The following is a 17,396-nucleotide window of genomic DNA, read 5'->3' on the forward strand; positions in this document are numbered from 1 at the left end:
ACCGATCAAAGGGCAAACGGAAGAGATCAGGGTCGAGAGGGGTTTTAGGCGATCTTCCACACGTGTGACAGACAGGAGCGCTCGCTGTCCTCCCACGTCCTGTGCGTCCTCCGCGCGCATGACGTCACCGACGTCTCGATCTGTTTGTTCTGGATTGTGGGAGAGAAAGAGCCCGCGCGCCCTCACAACAAAATAAAGAAGGTAAATAAACAAGCAGCCTTTACACTTATGCAAAGCGATTATTTCTTACTAACGGTCCCGGCGTGTGCTGCGTCGTTTCGTGTAACGGTCAAGCGCGCTAATCAGCGCTGAAATGATTGTCTGGTGCGCGCGCGGTGAAAGCGGCCTGTGTGTCGCCGAGTGCTAACGCTAGCTGCTAGGAAAGACAAACTCATTCATGACAACGGGTCAGTCTGGATATCATTTTGCTCTTGGGCTCGTTGCGTTTGTGTTTTAGTGCTGAATTACGACACCTACATCGCGTGTGCGTCAAAGAAAGCGAGGAATGCGGGGCCCTGAGGTTGTTTATTAGCATTAGGCCGTTTGCTGGTTAAAGCTAGCACAGCATCGCATCCCTGCTCTGCTCTGTGCAGCTTCGCACAAATCTCACGTTTCCCTGTGCGGGAATGCTAGTGGATTTGACGTAGAATTGTACGAGAATGTGCGTACATTAACGCACGGTCAGATTAATTAACTCGGGTTCATTTGATCTGCGCTCGTTTCGAGCGTCTGACATTGACAGATGTGTAATAATGTGGACCGTGGTTGTTTCACGCTTTTGGTCTGGGGTGAGAGTGTGTGTTTTGATCGTGTGCACACACACACGCACGCACACACACATTGAGATACGTGCACGACGCCGGACGAGTCCGTGTCACACACCGCTAGCATTGATAGCGGGTCGGAGGGAATATGTGGCTTATTTTCATGCTCTTAATGCCTATTACAGTGCCTCAACCTCATTGAACCCTCCTAGTAAATGTTTTAATTCGACATGAACTCGTTTAACGTTAATATAACGGCATGGCCTTGGTGTTTAGCGACTTTGCGTGTTAAGGACTCATCCGAGCTGCCCGCAGTCGCCATTTTGTATTGCTTCTCCGTGTAACGGAGAAACACACAACCTTTACGTTTACATGGAAATGTGAGAGAGTCAATAGGCACATTTAAATTCTATCTTTCCGTGGTTAGTAGCATTATTATTATTCCTCTTTATATTAAAGTGTGTTTTGTTAAAAACTGTGTCAGTTTCGATAGAGCTCTTGTCATGTCAGTAACGTTAGCGTTATTAGCCGCGCAGCGCTTTCGGTTTGCGCTCAGAGTCAGTGAGTCTAAAGATTTTGTTGCAGAAATATCAGATAAACGATTATTGCGCGGTTTAGATATTCGGAATATTAAATGCAGCCAGTAAATACTTTTTGTTATACACGTAAACTTGTGTGAGGAGCATATATTTGTGGTGTGTTTGTTATCTGACATCATAGCTCTGTGATTGACAGCTGCTGGATGACTGACAGGTTTCCTTGCGTGATTTGCTTTTGTGTTCGTGTGTGATTTTAGTTACTTGGCAATTTTGCTCGCTTATTAAAGGCACAATGATATCAAAAATGACTTTTTTTCTTATGGGATATTGCAAATAAAAATAATTTATCCGTGCACATCAATATAGGCTATATATATATATATATATATATATATATATATATATATATATATATATATATATATATTAATTTATGTACCCTGGTAATCTATAATCGAAATAACTTGTATAAAACAATATATAACAACAATATATTTTCTCTGATGACTTGTTTACTGGCACTAGGCAACCTGTCACTCACACAAGATCACAGCAATAGCAAACCAGAATGATCCAATCAATTCCTGATGGACAATATCAAGTCCTGCTTTTTTTTTTAAAGTTTGTTTAGGGAGCCGTTTCACTCGGATATGCGTCACAGTGGGGAAGAAAATACTATTGCAACTTCAATTTCATTTTTTATTTTTGTGTGTGTTTGGAAGTAATTTTTGTCACTTAGCAATTTTGCTCACTGGCTTTAGGTTATGTGCAGAGTGCAGACTGCAGGCAAAGTGGCTTAAATAGGCCTGTCATGATAACTTATACAATAACATGTGTAACACGATATATTGTCCCAGAAATAGTAAAAAATTTTTTTTAAGTAATTCTTTAGAATATTTAGATCCTAAGTTAAAAAACAAAAACTTTACAAAATAATACATTTCTAACAAAAATAGTAACACGTAGGAAAAAACAATTGAGTTCTCTCGCGTCTTTTTGCACTTGAATATTTAAACTGGCAAGGGGTAAAAACACATGCAAATGATAAACTTTCGTAATGGTACAGCACTGTCCCGATCGGGCAAGTGACCGCTCCGTCAGCTGTCCCGAGCGTAGTTCATACGGCCAGGGCCGTCGGGCAGTCCTTACTGTCGAGCCCTGCATCCCATGCCATTTCTCAATCATGTAGGCTGTGTTTCTTTATCACACTAATGTTGTCAATAAAGTTTAGTATTGCGTTTTTTGAAATCATTTTGCTGTGGCAAATTATGCAGAATTGCAAAAATGTGACTTTTCCACTGTAATCACTAATCATGAAAAGGAGGGACTATTTAAGTACTTAAATATCTACTTATCTCAAACTCAGCTCTTTGAAGGGCCATTGTCCTGCAGAGTTTAGCTCCAACTCACCTCTAGTAATCTTGAAGACCTTGATTAGCTGGATCAGGTGTGTTTATTAGGGTTGGAGCTTGGCCTGTTACAATAACTTCTTTTTGTTGGGTGATTATATTGTTCCTGAAATAATTGCGATAAACGATATTGTCATTTTAAGAAAACTTTATGCCACTTAATATATATAATCATAATAAAACAACATAATAATGCAAGTGGGCCTACACGCATTCAAATGACAATTTTTTTATTTTTTATTAAGAATATTTAGATACTGGAATCAGTATCAAAAATAAAATATCCGTCTTGCGCATGTTTACATAGAAAAACAATGGGAAAACGCGTTCTCTATGAAGCTGTGAAAGATCTCTCCATTTCGCACTGTCCGCTGTCAGGTTTATATTTGCACCGGAACAGTGGATTGCTGCTTTTAAAAACTGAGTGCATTTAGACTTTTACTTCCAAACTGTCTGTAGATGTCAGAAAAACACCGTAATATTTCAAATGACACCGCCTTTTCACCTGTCAGTGTCCTCTGTGTATGAAGGAGCGGCCTGAGCCCTGCTTAAGATGACAGAGGCAGCGCGATCGACAAAATGTTGGTGACGTTCATTTTTATGTAAACAATGGGCAATATATTGCGTCACCAAAAATGAGCGAGGTCCACAGAATCGGGCATCGAGTTTAATAACGCACAAACAAACTCTCCATTTAAATATTCAAAACATCAAGGGGGAAAATGACAAGTGAAAGCAGCTTTGCAGTGTTATGGATTGCTTTTTGTGATCAGCCAAATGTGAGACCTCCTATGAATGAACAGTGTCAACCAGCCCCCTGACAAATCCCCCTATCATGAACCTCTTTCGCACTGGATATTTCTAGGAACTAGCCGCCAGGGTGGTTCCCCGAGAACTAAATGTTCCCCGAGGGCCATTTTCCTGGTTGCATTCGCACTGCAAGTAGGAATTCTGAAGTGACATAAGCCGCGCTTGTTATGACTTATATTTTGACGCCGCTGTGCTCCCATTCTCTGTCTTCATTAGTTTACGGTCTGTTTAACAGTCCTGTCCAATACTTGTCCTGTCCAGAACTGTTACACCAAGAAAGTAGAGAAAGTATTAGCGTTTGCCGTGTGGTTGATGTACAGTGTCGTTATCTGAGCAGAAATACATAGGCTAAGTGTTTCGTTTGGTCCCCTCAGAGTTGCGTTGGATTTTCTCCTCAGCGTAAAGGTTGAGAGGTCCATCTATCAGTTTTCCATGTTCGTAGAGTTAGTTTGTGGTAGGGCTGCACAATATATAGAAATTGTCGAAATCTCGCGAATGTATATATCGCGATATGCATATCGCAACAGCTTGCAATAACTGGGGTCATGAATAAAAGACAGAGAAAAATCACTCACAATTCATATGGTGAAAACTAAGCAGTGTTTTATTTTTACATTTGATTATTCAGTTTCTGTTGTTAAATAAACTCTAATGTAGGCCTACCTGAATCCCTAAACCCTGTGGTTTACACTAGTTAGCCGATAGACGATATCGCGTATCGACGATAGTCATCGCTGATGGCAGATGCCTTTGACGATATCAATACGATAATTGGCTCGTTTTCTATGTATTAAATTATTGTTATTATTATAAAGCTAGTATTGTTATTAAATTGATATTAGGAACTACAATTCATTTGACTTGCCTAAATTCAGAGCGACATCACCGACATGCGCGTATGAGGACTCCTCTAAGAAATGTTTGTAAAACAGACAAAAAAAAACTACATCCCACATCAAACTTTAATTGCAAGGTGATCCATTCACAAATTGTCAAGAGTGCTTGTCCAGACGCATCATTCCCTAGTTTGTGGAGTAAATGTATAGGCTATAATCTGTGTGTTTACACAGCTTTTTAAAAATGGCAGGTGCTGGTGTTTCGCATTCATTCGGCCAGTTAGCGTATACTAACGTCACTGGTAGTTCCTATAGTGGTGGTTTAGACCCTACTCTGAAGTAGGAGCTAGATTAGTACCCCCAAAAGGCGTTGCTAGGAATAAAATCATTCTCATTTCCTGCGGTGCGAACACGCCATTAGTTTTAGGAACTATGAAAAGGTTCCTCCGGTGCTAAAGCCCCTATAGACTGACTTTCTTTCCTTCTGCATGGCATCCGCTGTGAACATGCAACACATCCGTATAGAGAACGTCTCATTTCTTAGGAGAGTTTAGTGATGTAATGGGTTTAATTGACTGACTTTAGTACAACTAACACACAGGGACGGTAACCTCTGTACCTTTCATACTCATAAGCCCTATTCGGATGGGATTAAGTTTACAAGGGTAGATGGAGTAAATGTAATTTTATCACCGGATGTTTGTAATATCAATGGCAAATTCGCACGGGATAAGAGATCTCAGTAAAACTAGCAGAAGTGGGGAGGGGTAACTCGATTTGTGCATCGCCGTCACCCTTATGTCGTCATGTGCGTATTATGTTGCTTCCTGATATCACATGCGCAAACACGTATAACCTATGTTTTTATATATATATAAAAGAGAACAGTTTAGTAAAAAAGTTATGTCCGGTCGAACGATGTATTCATATTGGATTGTGTTGATAATAGGCAATTACCTAACGCTAAAAGATGTTTCGTGCCTCTAACAAGTGCTTTCGATCTTGATCTGAATTGTATGTGGAAAACACTTGAGTTTTGCCACAGACCCGTCCCAGCGTCTAGAGCGCAACTGAATGCTTTTTCAAGCGTCTCCATACTTGAAAAAACGCGGAAAACTACTTTTAAACACAAAATGACTACATATTTCCGTACAGCGGGTCTATTCGCACGGGATTAGTATCACCTGAGGTAATTTTTCCAGACCTTTTTACTGAAGGTAAAAGTCGCCGTAATCTTTACTGACATTGTCCGTAATTATTACTGAGATGGCACATTCGGACGGGACTAAAATCACAGAGAAGCTCTGATAATGATTACTTTACCCCACCTCTCCATGTTAAACTGGTCTCGTCCGAATAGGGCTATAGGCTGTGTGACTGTACATCGCCCTCAGGCAGCATAAAGTGCACAGAGATAGCAGGGCAGAGGTCAGGCTAGGGGAGAAACACAAACAGCATTAGATGTGTCTTAATGTACAGATGACTGTAGGCCAGTGTTTTCTGCTTGGTTGTAACTTTACAGTGATCTTGTAGAGTGTATTTGAGTGCTCTTGCTGGCTGGAACTCCTCTGTGTGTGTGTGTGTGTGTGTGTGTGTGTGTGTGTGTGTGTGTGTGTGTGTGTGTGTGTGTGTGTGTGTGTGTGTGTGTGTGTGTGTGTGTGTGTGTGTGTGTGTGTGTGTGTGTGTGTGTGTGTGTGTGTGTGTGTGTGTGTGTGTGTGTGTGTGTGTGTGTGTGTGTGTGTGTGTGTGTGTGCAGGTCTGGTTGTTTTCCCTCCTTGCAGTTTTTGTTGCCATAGCAACTCCATCATTGGCCTCATTTAGGATGTGACCTCTGCTCTGAATGAGGGGAGCAGGAGTGAATGGATGGGAGAAGAGAAACAGAAATTTCTGTTTCTTTCTTTCTTTCTTTCTTTCTTTCTTTGCATTGTACATCAGAAATGCCAAGTTATCCCGTATTTGATGATGGTTACAAATCTGTGTGTGGGAGGTTGTGGTTGTAACAGTGTTATTTTAGTGTCACTGAGATACTATTACAGTTTTTGTTTTATTTCTAATATATATATATATATTATTTTTATATTCCGTTTTCTGTTTTGGTAATTGTGTGTTTGTCATTTTTATCTTTTTTTTTTTTTTTAATCTATTTTTTGTTAGTGCTAAGCATATTGGAAAACTGTTGCGATGTTTTGTTTTTCAACGATGTATTCTGATATAAATGTTCAGGAATTTTCACCAGATGACAATCTATATTTGGAAAGAATGAATTTTTCTAGTGTGGGGGGGTGATTTTCTTGAGGAGTGCATCTGCATGGAAAAGAACAAAGCTGAAACATTACTTTTTTTTTACTCTGAAGATGTTTTAAACAGCAAAATCCTTTTAGGTCTGAATTATTTAGGAAAAAGCTCCACTGATAAAGATATTTCTTTAAGTTATAAATAAAACAATGATAATTGGAGAGTGCCGTATGAGAAAATACTATATCAGTCTTTAGGGATGCACTGATATGAAAATAATTAGATATAAGATACTTAACAAAACCTATATGAGATTAATCAGATATTTATATAGCATTAATATAATATTACAACTTATATCTGCGTAAAAGGATGCGAATGCACAAGTGATCTTGAACTAGGCCTAAGTTATGTGCTAGTCAGAATGTGTAACTCCTGTTGTGGATGTGCTCTTCCCGTAACAACGCGCTGAAACACTGCAACTAAACCCAAAGAATTCACAATTTTTTTTTACAGTACTATTATTCTCTTTACAATGTTATGCAATATGACAGTCCCAATCATAGTTATTAACGTTGTGCATTGCTTTTCGAGCCGCATACACTGAGGATGATCACCGGTAAACTGAATTTCATTTGAATATTCAGGCTCATAAAAATTGAATATTCGTTTATTTAAATGACGTTTAACGAAAAATGCGTTATTTTTTTAAGTTCAATTTTTTAAAAGTTTTTGTCACCATTTCTGAACAAGCTTACGATTAGGCAATATACACAACAAGCTTACAATAGCCTATATGTTAAAGTTTTCTTTTAGTTCAAAACATTAAACAGTTGGCCTATGTGGAATAAAAAAATATAAAGAACAAAAGCATTTAAGCTCAAGCAGCGCGAACGGAAAAAAACCCTAATAAAGCAGACTGCGCCAGTTATCGTACAGAACGTACACGCACTTGAGTCAGCGTATGATTATCGTGTTTATATTGTTTCACGTTTATGTTGAGCAAAACAATAATATCCACATGCAGGGGCGCCGCCAGACAGTTTTACGCGCTGACAGACGTTTCAGAGACACAAAGATAACGGTGTTCTCAGTTTCTAACAGCACTTTTGCGTTTTCCGTTCTTACAAAACAAAATACTGCAAATGCACAAACAAACTTGACTGTGCTCATGGTGTAACTCCTTTGCGGATGCGCTCTTCCCGTAAAAACATGCTAAAATACGGGAGCCAAAGAACTCACAACATTCTTTTACAGTTGTTCTCATTATAATTTTATGTAGCCTATATGACAGATTTGTGCTGCACATGTTGCACTTAACTGTATTTTCCTTTTCAATGTGATTCCAATCATATTTCAAGCAATTTAAAACAATTATGGCGAACAGTGCGCATCTGAACTGTCTCAGCTGAAGGAAATAATCCATTATTTATCGGCTTTAATATATCAACCACATTTTTGTATTGGGTCGATAACATTAAATTGAACATACAGTATCTCACAAAAGTGAGTACACCCCTCACATTTCAGAAAACATTTTAGTATATCTTCACAATCACAATATATCTTGGGACAATACTATAGAAATGAAACTTGGATATATTTTAGAGTAGTCAATGTACTGCTTGTACAGCAGTATATTACTGTCCTCTAAAAATAACTCAACATACAGCCATTATTGTCAAAATAGCTGGCATCAAATTTGTGTATATTGTATTAGAGCAGTTAAAATGTGTGCTTTGAGTACAATTCTCTCATACTGAACACTGGATGTTCAACATGGCACCTCATGGCAAATAACTCTCTAAGGATTTGAGAATTAGAATTGTTGCTCTCCACAAAGATGGTCTAGGCTATAAGAAGATCGGTAACACCCTGAAACTGAGTTACAGTACAGGCCAGGGTCATACAGAGGTTTTCCAAGATGGGTTCCACTCGGTACAGGCCTCGCAAGGGTCAATCAAAGAAGTTAAGTCCTCGTGCTGTGCGTCAGGTGCAGAAGCTGGCTTAAAAAAACAGACGCATGAGTGCTGCCAGCATTGCTTTAGATGTAGCAGAAGCGGAAGGTCAGCTTTTCAGTGCTCAGACCAGGGATGGAAATTAACTTTTTTGTCCACCGGCCACTGTGGCTGGTGGATTTCAAAATCTACCAGCCACTCAATGTTTTTACCAGCCACTTTCTTGTTTTTAACCGACATGTGTAACTGCATGTGAAAATTAATACTACAAGATCTACAATACTTAAGCAGTTTATTTAATCTCAAGTCTCAATGAAATACTGACATTCTCTCTTTCTTTCTTATACACACCAGGCACGGCGTTAGTAGGCCGCCCACCCACTTTTCAACAGGCCCACCCAAAACTTTTCTTCAAAAAAACAAAACAAAAAAAACATTTAATATATTCTAATTTTGTCAAGAACTATAAAAAATCGTCAATAACCTCATAATTTGTGCTAAAATAGTCTAAATGTTTAGTTTAAATTTTTTTAAAAAGCTGGTTATGTCTATTTTGATTTTTCTGCGCAAATTCAGCAGACAGTAGTTCGGGTTTGTTCCGATCAGAGCTCGTGAGTGGAATATTCCGTTCCGCTCGCTCATTCCGCAGGGTCGCTCGCTCAACCCAGAATGGCCTGAGCCTGGCTCAACTTAAAAAGAATTTTTTTTTCTAGTCGACTAGTAGCCTAGTTAGTTGTTCATTTAAGCCATTCGTGGACAAATCACCGCTGTATATTATTTTAATTATGCTACTTAAATAGGCTATATAGCCTACAAAGGATAATGAGCGTTTACGTAATATATTAGCCGCACTCAAGCGCACGACCGCATGCTTAAAGCTAGCCACAAAGAACCGGTAAAAGTAATGATTATGAATGTGTCTAAAATAGCAAGGAGACATTTAATTATTAATAAACCAGTGTTTCCTTTAGGATTTTTTTTAGCAGTGGGGGCAGGTCTGTCCGAACAACCGCGCGATTATCCGCGGGATTCTCCGACATGCACTTTAACAATCACTGCTGATAGACGGCTTTCGTACAGCCCGGGCTTTATGGTAACTTGTTTTATTAGGAGCACTTGTGCTCCTAATTAAAAAAAATTAGGAGCACAGTCCAAATTTTTTTTTTTCCTTTAACGACACAATATTACTGTGCCACATTGTGTGACAAAAGTTTACCTTATGAACATTAAATATTTTCAGTTTTAGAAAAACAATTACACTGGCTGTCATAAATAAATTGCATAAAAAAAATAAAAAAATAAATAAATTCATACATTTCGTGCCTCACTAGCGATTCTTGCTTGAAGTGTGAATGTCCGCACACAAACATTGTTGGCCCTGCAGGGTTTTACCTGGGTCAAAAATGGTCTTCGGTGGCCAACACTTAAAAAAAAAAAAAAAAAGCTGTGATTTTACCTATGGATTTCATAGCTTTGTAAGATAGAATCCTTCTTTAATAGATTATTTTGGTATATAATCATATCAATATAAAAAAGCAGGGAGAAAAAGTAGCATTAAAAAGTTTATTTTAACTAATAGTCTTATTTTCTACCATCTACAATTGAATAGGCTACCATTCAGTTGTAAATGCTGTAGTTTATTAAGGCTAAATCTAGCTAACCATATAGGCTGTACTAAAGGGGGTAAGCACACCTTACGTTCTTATTTGTTCTGTAAATTATTTTTTTTAAACACTTTACAATATGGTTTGATTTAACATTAGTTTATTACTAACATGAACCATGAGCAATACATGTTACTGAACGTATTCATCTTTATTAATCTTAATAAAAATACAGCTGTTTATTGTTTGTTCATGTTAGTTCACAGTGCATTAACTAAATGTTAACAAATACAACTTTTGATTTCAATAATGTAGGCTATTAAATGTTGAAATGAACATTAGCAAAAATTAATACATTCTGTAGAAGTGCAGTTTATTAAAAGTTAATGTTAACTAATGTAGTTATAACTAGAGTTTAATAAATGGAACCTTATTGTAAAGTGTTACCGATCTGTTATACACCGATTCAGACGTCTCGTGAGTTCAGTGTTGGAAAGATCAGTCGTTTAACCATTCATTAAAACGTGGAACCTTGCTTCGCAAAGAGAGTGCTCGCGCACACGCGACCAGAGGGCGCGCGCTCTCGCTCTCTCGTTCTTTTAAAGGGATACTCCACTTTTTTCGGAAATATACTCATTTTACAACTCCCCCAGAGTTAAACAGTTGAGTTTTACCGTTTTAGAATCCATTCAGCCGAACTCCGGTTCTGACGGTACCACTTTTAGCATAGCTTAGCATAGTTCATTGATTCTGATGAGTCCAATAGCATTTCTTTCAAAATGACCAAAGAGTTTCAATATTTTTCCTATTTAAAACTTGACTCCTCTGTAGTTAAACCGTGTACTAAGATCGACGGAAAATGAAAAGTTGCGATTTTCTAAGCCTATATGGCTAGGAACTACTCTCATTCCGGCGTAATAATCAAGGAACTTTGCTGCCGTACCATGGGTGCAGCAGGCGTAATGATATGACGCAGCGCCTGAAAATAGTTCTAATAGGTTAGACAAACTTAGTCCCGGTCACGTTGGAAGAAGTTACCGAGCTGGGGACTATTTTCAGGCGCTGCGTCATATCATTACGCCTGCTGCACCCATGGTACGGCAGCAAAGTTCCTTGATTATTACGCCGGAATGAGAGTAGTTCCTAGCCATATAGGCTTAGAAAATCGCAACTTTTCATTTTACGTCGATCTTAGTACACGGTTTAACTACAGAGGAGTCAAGTTTTAAATAGGAAAAATATTGAAACTCTTTGGTCATTTTGAAAGAAATGCTATTGGACTCATCAGAATCAATGAACTATGCTAAGCTATGCTAAAAGTGGTACCGTCAGAACCGGAGTTCGGCTGAATGGATTCTAAAACGGTAAAACTCAACTGTTTAACTCTGGGGGAGTTGTAAAATGAGTATATTTCCGAAAAAAGTGGAGTATCCCTTTAAACATGCGCCCAGCTGTCACAAGCGCAGCAGTTTATCTACATTACACACCGGTCAAATAAGACTTTGGCGGGACGAAAAAAACGCTTTGGCGGCTGCCAAAAAAAAAAATCTTCGATCGGGTCAGTCGCACAAGTGCGCCTAAATATCTTTTCATGATCGCACACAGACATATTTAGGCGCAAATGCGAGTGAAATGGTCGCACTGTAGAGCCCTAACGTTACCGTGGCGGCAAAAATTTTGCCGTGGCGGGCCGCCATTAACTAATCAACATAGAGGAAACACTGTAAACTGCTGTTTTCTTTGTCGCTGGAAAGATGAAGTTGACAATGCGGACTCGCCATGAACGCCAGAGAGAAATGCACATTTCATATGGATTCCACAATCAGAGAGCCTATTTGTTTTGGTTTTGAATATTTTCGTTTAAAAGTAGACATTTCAAGCTTTCTATAATAGATAGCCTATATTTCTCAAATCTGTGAGGCACAAGCTGAGTTTCGGCGCCCTTCAGTTCACGTGCAATGCAAGTGATCATGCCGGCGCCTTACATTATCTGCTATATATTTTCTTCTTATTTATTAAATACAGGCAATAAAACATTGATAAAACAATGATCAAAATTAAGATACAATTTATACAAAACGAAAATCTTTTAAAAAGAGTCTTTCTACAAAACAAAACTCAATGAAGTGGTCAAAATCATGTCTTACATGTCATGTCTCCAGACATATTTGCGCATCTCATGATGTATCATATCTTTCTCGGCGACCAGTGCCGTTGCTAGGAGGGCGCCAGCGCCTCTGCCTCGCGAGTGGATGATAGTCCTGAAGACGCCTAGCAATGGTATACCTTTAGTGGTAGTATACCTTTAGTTAATTATACCTCAAGAGTCTTCGTAGCGCACTAAGAGACAACGCCAGGTATGATGCGTAATGGAGATTACAAAGCGCTCTTCTTTGGTCAGAACCATGGAGAACGATCGCGGAGAGGTCCGTCCTATGCACCGACACTTTTTACAATGCAACAAAATATTTAAAGAGCATCAAGCTATTAAAATCTATATTATACGCACAGATAATATAACAGTATATTTAGTCCGTAATTTTTATTAGGTTAAACAGTGATTGAATAACGTTTTTAATTTAAGGCCCACCCACAATTGGTCTGGCCCATCCAAAACTGAAATCCTGGCGCCGTGCCTGACACACACAATCGTCTGAAGCGTGTTGACGACATACCGAGCAGAACTTGTCTCGTCGTAAACTAACCAATCGCGGGACTCCCCATTGTCTTCTTTTCTCCATCGTTCTTTTAAAAAAAAAACGTTTTTTGACCTTCGCCTCTTTGTCCACTGGCTCCTCCTGAGATGTTTTCTCTACAGACCTCTTAATGCCTGCGATGTAACGCCACATTTTTTTGAAGGTGTGCCTCTAAAAGTGTCCGCCATCCGTGTGAAACAGTATTCTATTTTTATTTACCCGCCACGGTGGCCGGTAGGTGAAGCGAGTTTACCCGCCACAACACAAAATCACCCGCATTTGGCTGGTGGCGGGTGCTAATTTCCATCCCTGGCTCAGACCATACACCACCACACACTGCAACAAGTCGGTTTGCATGGCCGTCGTCCCAGTAGGAAGCCTCTTCTGAAGCTGGCTCACAAGAAAGCCCACAAACAGTTTGCTGAAAGCAGCCTGTCCAAGAGCATGAATTACTGGAACCAAGTCCTGAGGCCTGCTGAGACTAAGATAAACTTCTTTGGCTCAGATGGTGTCCAGCATGTGTGGCGACGCCCTGGTGAGGAGTACCAAGAACATTGTGTCTTGCCTACAGTCAAGCATGCTGCTGGTTGCATCATGGTCTAGGGCTGCATGAGTGCTGCTGGTACTGGGGAGCTGTGCTTCATTTAGGGAAACATGAATTCCAACATGTACTGTGACATTCTGAAGCAGAACCTGATGCCCTCCCTTCAGAAACTGGGCCGAACGTTATCATGCCGATAACGACCCCAAACACACCGCCAAGATGACAACTGCCTTGCTGGGGAAGCTGAAGGTGAAAGTGATGGAGTGGCCAAGTATTTCTCCAGACCTGAACCCTATTGAGCACCAGTGGGTCGTCCTCAAGCGGAAGGTGGAGAACCGCCATGAGTCTAACATTCATCAGCTCCGAGATGTCATTATGGAGGAGTGGAAGAGGATCCCAGCAACAACCTGTGCAGCTCTGGTGAACTCCATGCCCAGGAGGATTAAGGCAGTGCTAGATAACAATGGTGCTCACACAAAATATTGACACTTTGGACACAGTTTTGACATGTCCACTTAGGGTGAACTCACTTTTGTTGCCAGCTATTTTGACAATAATGGCTGTATGTTGAGTTATTTTCAGAGGACAGTAAATCTATACTGCTACACAAGCAGCACATTGACTACTCTAAAATACATCCAAGTTTCATTTCTATAGTATTGTCCCTTGAGAAGATGTACTAAAATGTTTGCTGAAATGTGAGGGGTGTACTCACTTTCGTGAGATACTGTATACTGGCCGATACCAATATGGTGACTGATATATTGTGCATCCCTATTTTTTTGTTGTTGTTTTGATGTTTTAAGTGCCGTGTAGATGGCATGATTTGGTTAAAGTCTCTCAGAAAAATTGCATATCTCGTCTAGTTCACCACTGCTACAGCCACACATGTTCAGACAGACTCCTTTGGCCATTGTGTTTCCACTTTAAGTGTTGCACTTTCAAAATGACTTCTCAAGGTAAAATAGTCCAGTTTTTAAGAATTTGTCTTCAATCTGTTCCATTCCAGTCATTTGAACACAAGAACGCTGTTAGAAGAACGCCCCGTAATGTGTATAGGGGGTCAGGTGAACCTAAAATCATCTAATAATACAGGCCTTCTGCTTAAAAGGGTTTAAAAATAAATAATTTACTCCCCATTTTGAAAAATGTTTTTTGAAATGAAAGTCAGTGTTGTTTTGTACCCCACTGACTTTCATTGCATGTACAAAAACAAAACGTTCTTCAAAATATCTCCTTTTGTGTTTCGCTTGAAAAAAGAACTGCATGAGAACGAAGACAAACCATCCCTTTTAAGACCAATTAGTTGAGTAGGCATTCAGGTGACCCACCAACTAGTACATTTTAAAAAGGTAGTTTTGCACACCCCCTTGTGATGTGTACGCCACATCTTTGAATGTATCAGAGCAAAAGGTGCCTTTCGTAATGAGTGATTTAAATTTAATTTCTAAAAGGCATCAGGGAAGCTGCAGCCCGTTTGATCGTGCGTATCAGTGAATGAGAGTTTGAGGTGCAGAAAGAGTGCTTTGTGAGTGTGCTGCTGTTAAATGTGTGAAGACTTCAAACAAGTCACTCATCTGTCTGTCTCTCTCTGTTTATCTACAGTAGTGGCCCTCGTACCGTGTGATCAGCGTAGCCTGCGTCTGAGCTGGTGACTTCTCTGGACCGCGTGAAGGCAGCTCTTCTGCTGAGTGCTCTTGGAGAAGATGCGTGCGCACAGATAAGAGACTCTTCACACGAGAGACAAAAATGTGAGTCAATAACCTGACAGCTTCTTCCATTCAGTCCCGTCATAATTCCTGCCGGGTAATAAAACCTTAGGCTAATCTCTAAATAATGTCTGCCAAATAGGCTAACGGCTTTATAAAATGTGGGGTTTGTGTACGTTAGATCATGATCATGTCTCTGTAGTCTGAATGCTTTTATTACATTTTCACAGCAAACGTATTTACTTTGAGAGGCAGTTCTTCAAAACATGGTGATTTGGTGTCTCACAGGGTTAAAGGGGTGGTTGATTATGATTTCATTTTTCTAACTTTAGTTAGTGTGTAATGTTGCTGTTTGAGCATAAACAACATCTGCAAAGTTACAATGCTCAAAGTTCAAAGCAAAGGGAGAAAGTTTCTTTTAAAGAAATCGTTTTTTAAGGACTACAACAAACGGCTGGTAGGAACTACACGAGCTTCCTCCTGGGTTAGTGACATCACCAACCCTAAAATTTACATAAACCCCGCCCCCGGGAACTCATTTATAGATTATCATGACAGAATATGCTAATCAATGACTAGAAGATAGTTCACTCCACATCAGCAACATAAACTAATCAACTAACCATTCAGAAATGTCCTGTTGCATTCTACATGTTGTCACTTCTTCTTGAGTCTCTCCATCTTTGTCTGACTCCGGTTTGAACATAAAATGCTTAAATTTAAATTTTCAGTGCATGTCCATTAACAGGTAAAAGGACACAAGCTCTTGAAGCTCCGCCCCCTGTGCGGGGAGCAGCAGCTCATTTGCATTTAAAGGGACAGACACAAAAACGGTGGATTTTTGCTCACCCTTAAAAAGTGACAACTTTAACATGCTATATGAAAATATCTGTGGGCTATTTTGAGCTAAAACTTCACATATACACTCTGGGGACATCAAAGACTTATGTCACATCATTATACCACCCCTTTAACACCATGCCACAACAAAAATGTAATGTATTAAAACAGTGGCAGTAATATAAAGTAAAATGCACAAGCAATAATGTAAAATAAAACTACATAAATTATTGTATTATATTTTACGTTATTATATTTTGTGCATGCATTTATTTGGCTGTCATCACATTTAATTTTGTTTATAACTGCTACTGAATCAACATTCAAGCCATTTCTGCTGAAAGGTGAAGATCCAACTTTATGTATGTTCTGCAATTTCCCCCTGTCTATCCCCCTGTCTATATTTTATTGGACTGTGTCCTGCTTTTGAAGCAAGTCTTTTTAGTAAGCTCACTTTAGTCAGATTTTACCAGAAAGTTTTTGATTTTAAAACACTTAAGCAAAACATGGTCAGGTCAAAGCGTCTGAATCATTTTTGGTCCCAAATTTTTATAGGTTTTACTGGTAGTCCACTGTATGAATAATTTTTGGGTATAATATGTCAGAGTTTACTTTATTTTATCCTGACTTACATAAATTAATTATAGTGCCCTGCACCCACTAGTTAAAAAAATATAAGAAATTATAACTGGTGTCTGAATAATTTGGGGTATATAATAATTATTAAAATGTATTTTTGGTATTTATGCAAGTCTTGTATGTGTTGAAGCTGTTGACGCACCAAACTACGGGAAGTTCTACGTCCCCACTGTATTTTTAGAACAATACATTTTCTTACATAATATCAAGGAACTTTTCCCAAAACTTTTGTGTTCCTGGCTGTGTCTCGCTCCTGCCCCGCTGCGCATCTTTCTGAGGAATCCCAACTTTAGAAACAAGTAGCAGAAGTTTATTTTTAACTGTGTCCCTGATCTTTTCAGACTGATCTTAATCATTTGTGTTGCGCATTTCAGCGTGGATCTTTTTTGATGAGTCTTCTTACAATTACTTTAAAAATAGACCATTTTAGAAGTTTAAAACTGTACTTTAAATGACAGTGAATTTGCAGGTTGGAGAAAATGCTCATCGCTGACAGTTTAAATCTTAAGGATCAGAGAGAGGGTGCAAAATGTTTGTAAAAATCGGGAAATTTTTTTGGCAAACGTAAGTGGGAAAAAAAGGAATAATAATGAATTTAAAAGCTACAGCGTTTTAGGTCCAACACTTAAAGATCAATCTTTAAAACATCTCAATTTGTGCTCGTCGGACTCTTAATTTAGGACGGTAGAGAATAACTCTCTTCGTCAGTTTCTCCGTGTATAATATGGATCAGTGGTATGTTTGTTTAATGCACAGCAGCTCTTCAGTTTCAGGACCTTTACTGCTGAACTGTTTCCATCTTTGCTAAAAATC

The 17,396-nt window shown here is 39.1% G+C and overlaps 1 protein-coding gene across 1 annotated transcript in view; it reads left to right on the plus strand.

Moving 5' to 3' along the window:
• Window positions 1-69: 69 nt before the first annotated feature.
• The window catches only part of brd4 (bromodomain containing 4), a 55,616-nt gene continuing 38,289 nt past the window's right edge, over window positions 70-17,396 (plus strand). The window contains exons 1-2 of the mRNA XM_079873488.1: window positions 70-201; window positions 15,001-15,146. The gene's annotated coding sequence lies outside the window, so the exon portion shown is untranslated. The remainder of the gene's footprint in view (window positions 202-15,000; window positions 15,147-17,396) is intronic.

This window comes from Squalius cephalus, assembly GCF_949319135.1.
Source record: "Squalius cephalus genome assembly, chromosome: 1".
Taxonomy (NCBI): domain Eukaryota; kingdom Metazoa; phylum Chordata; class Actinopteri; order Cypriniformes; family Leuciscidae; genus Squalius; species Squalius cephalus.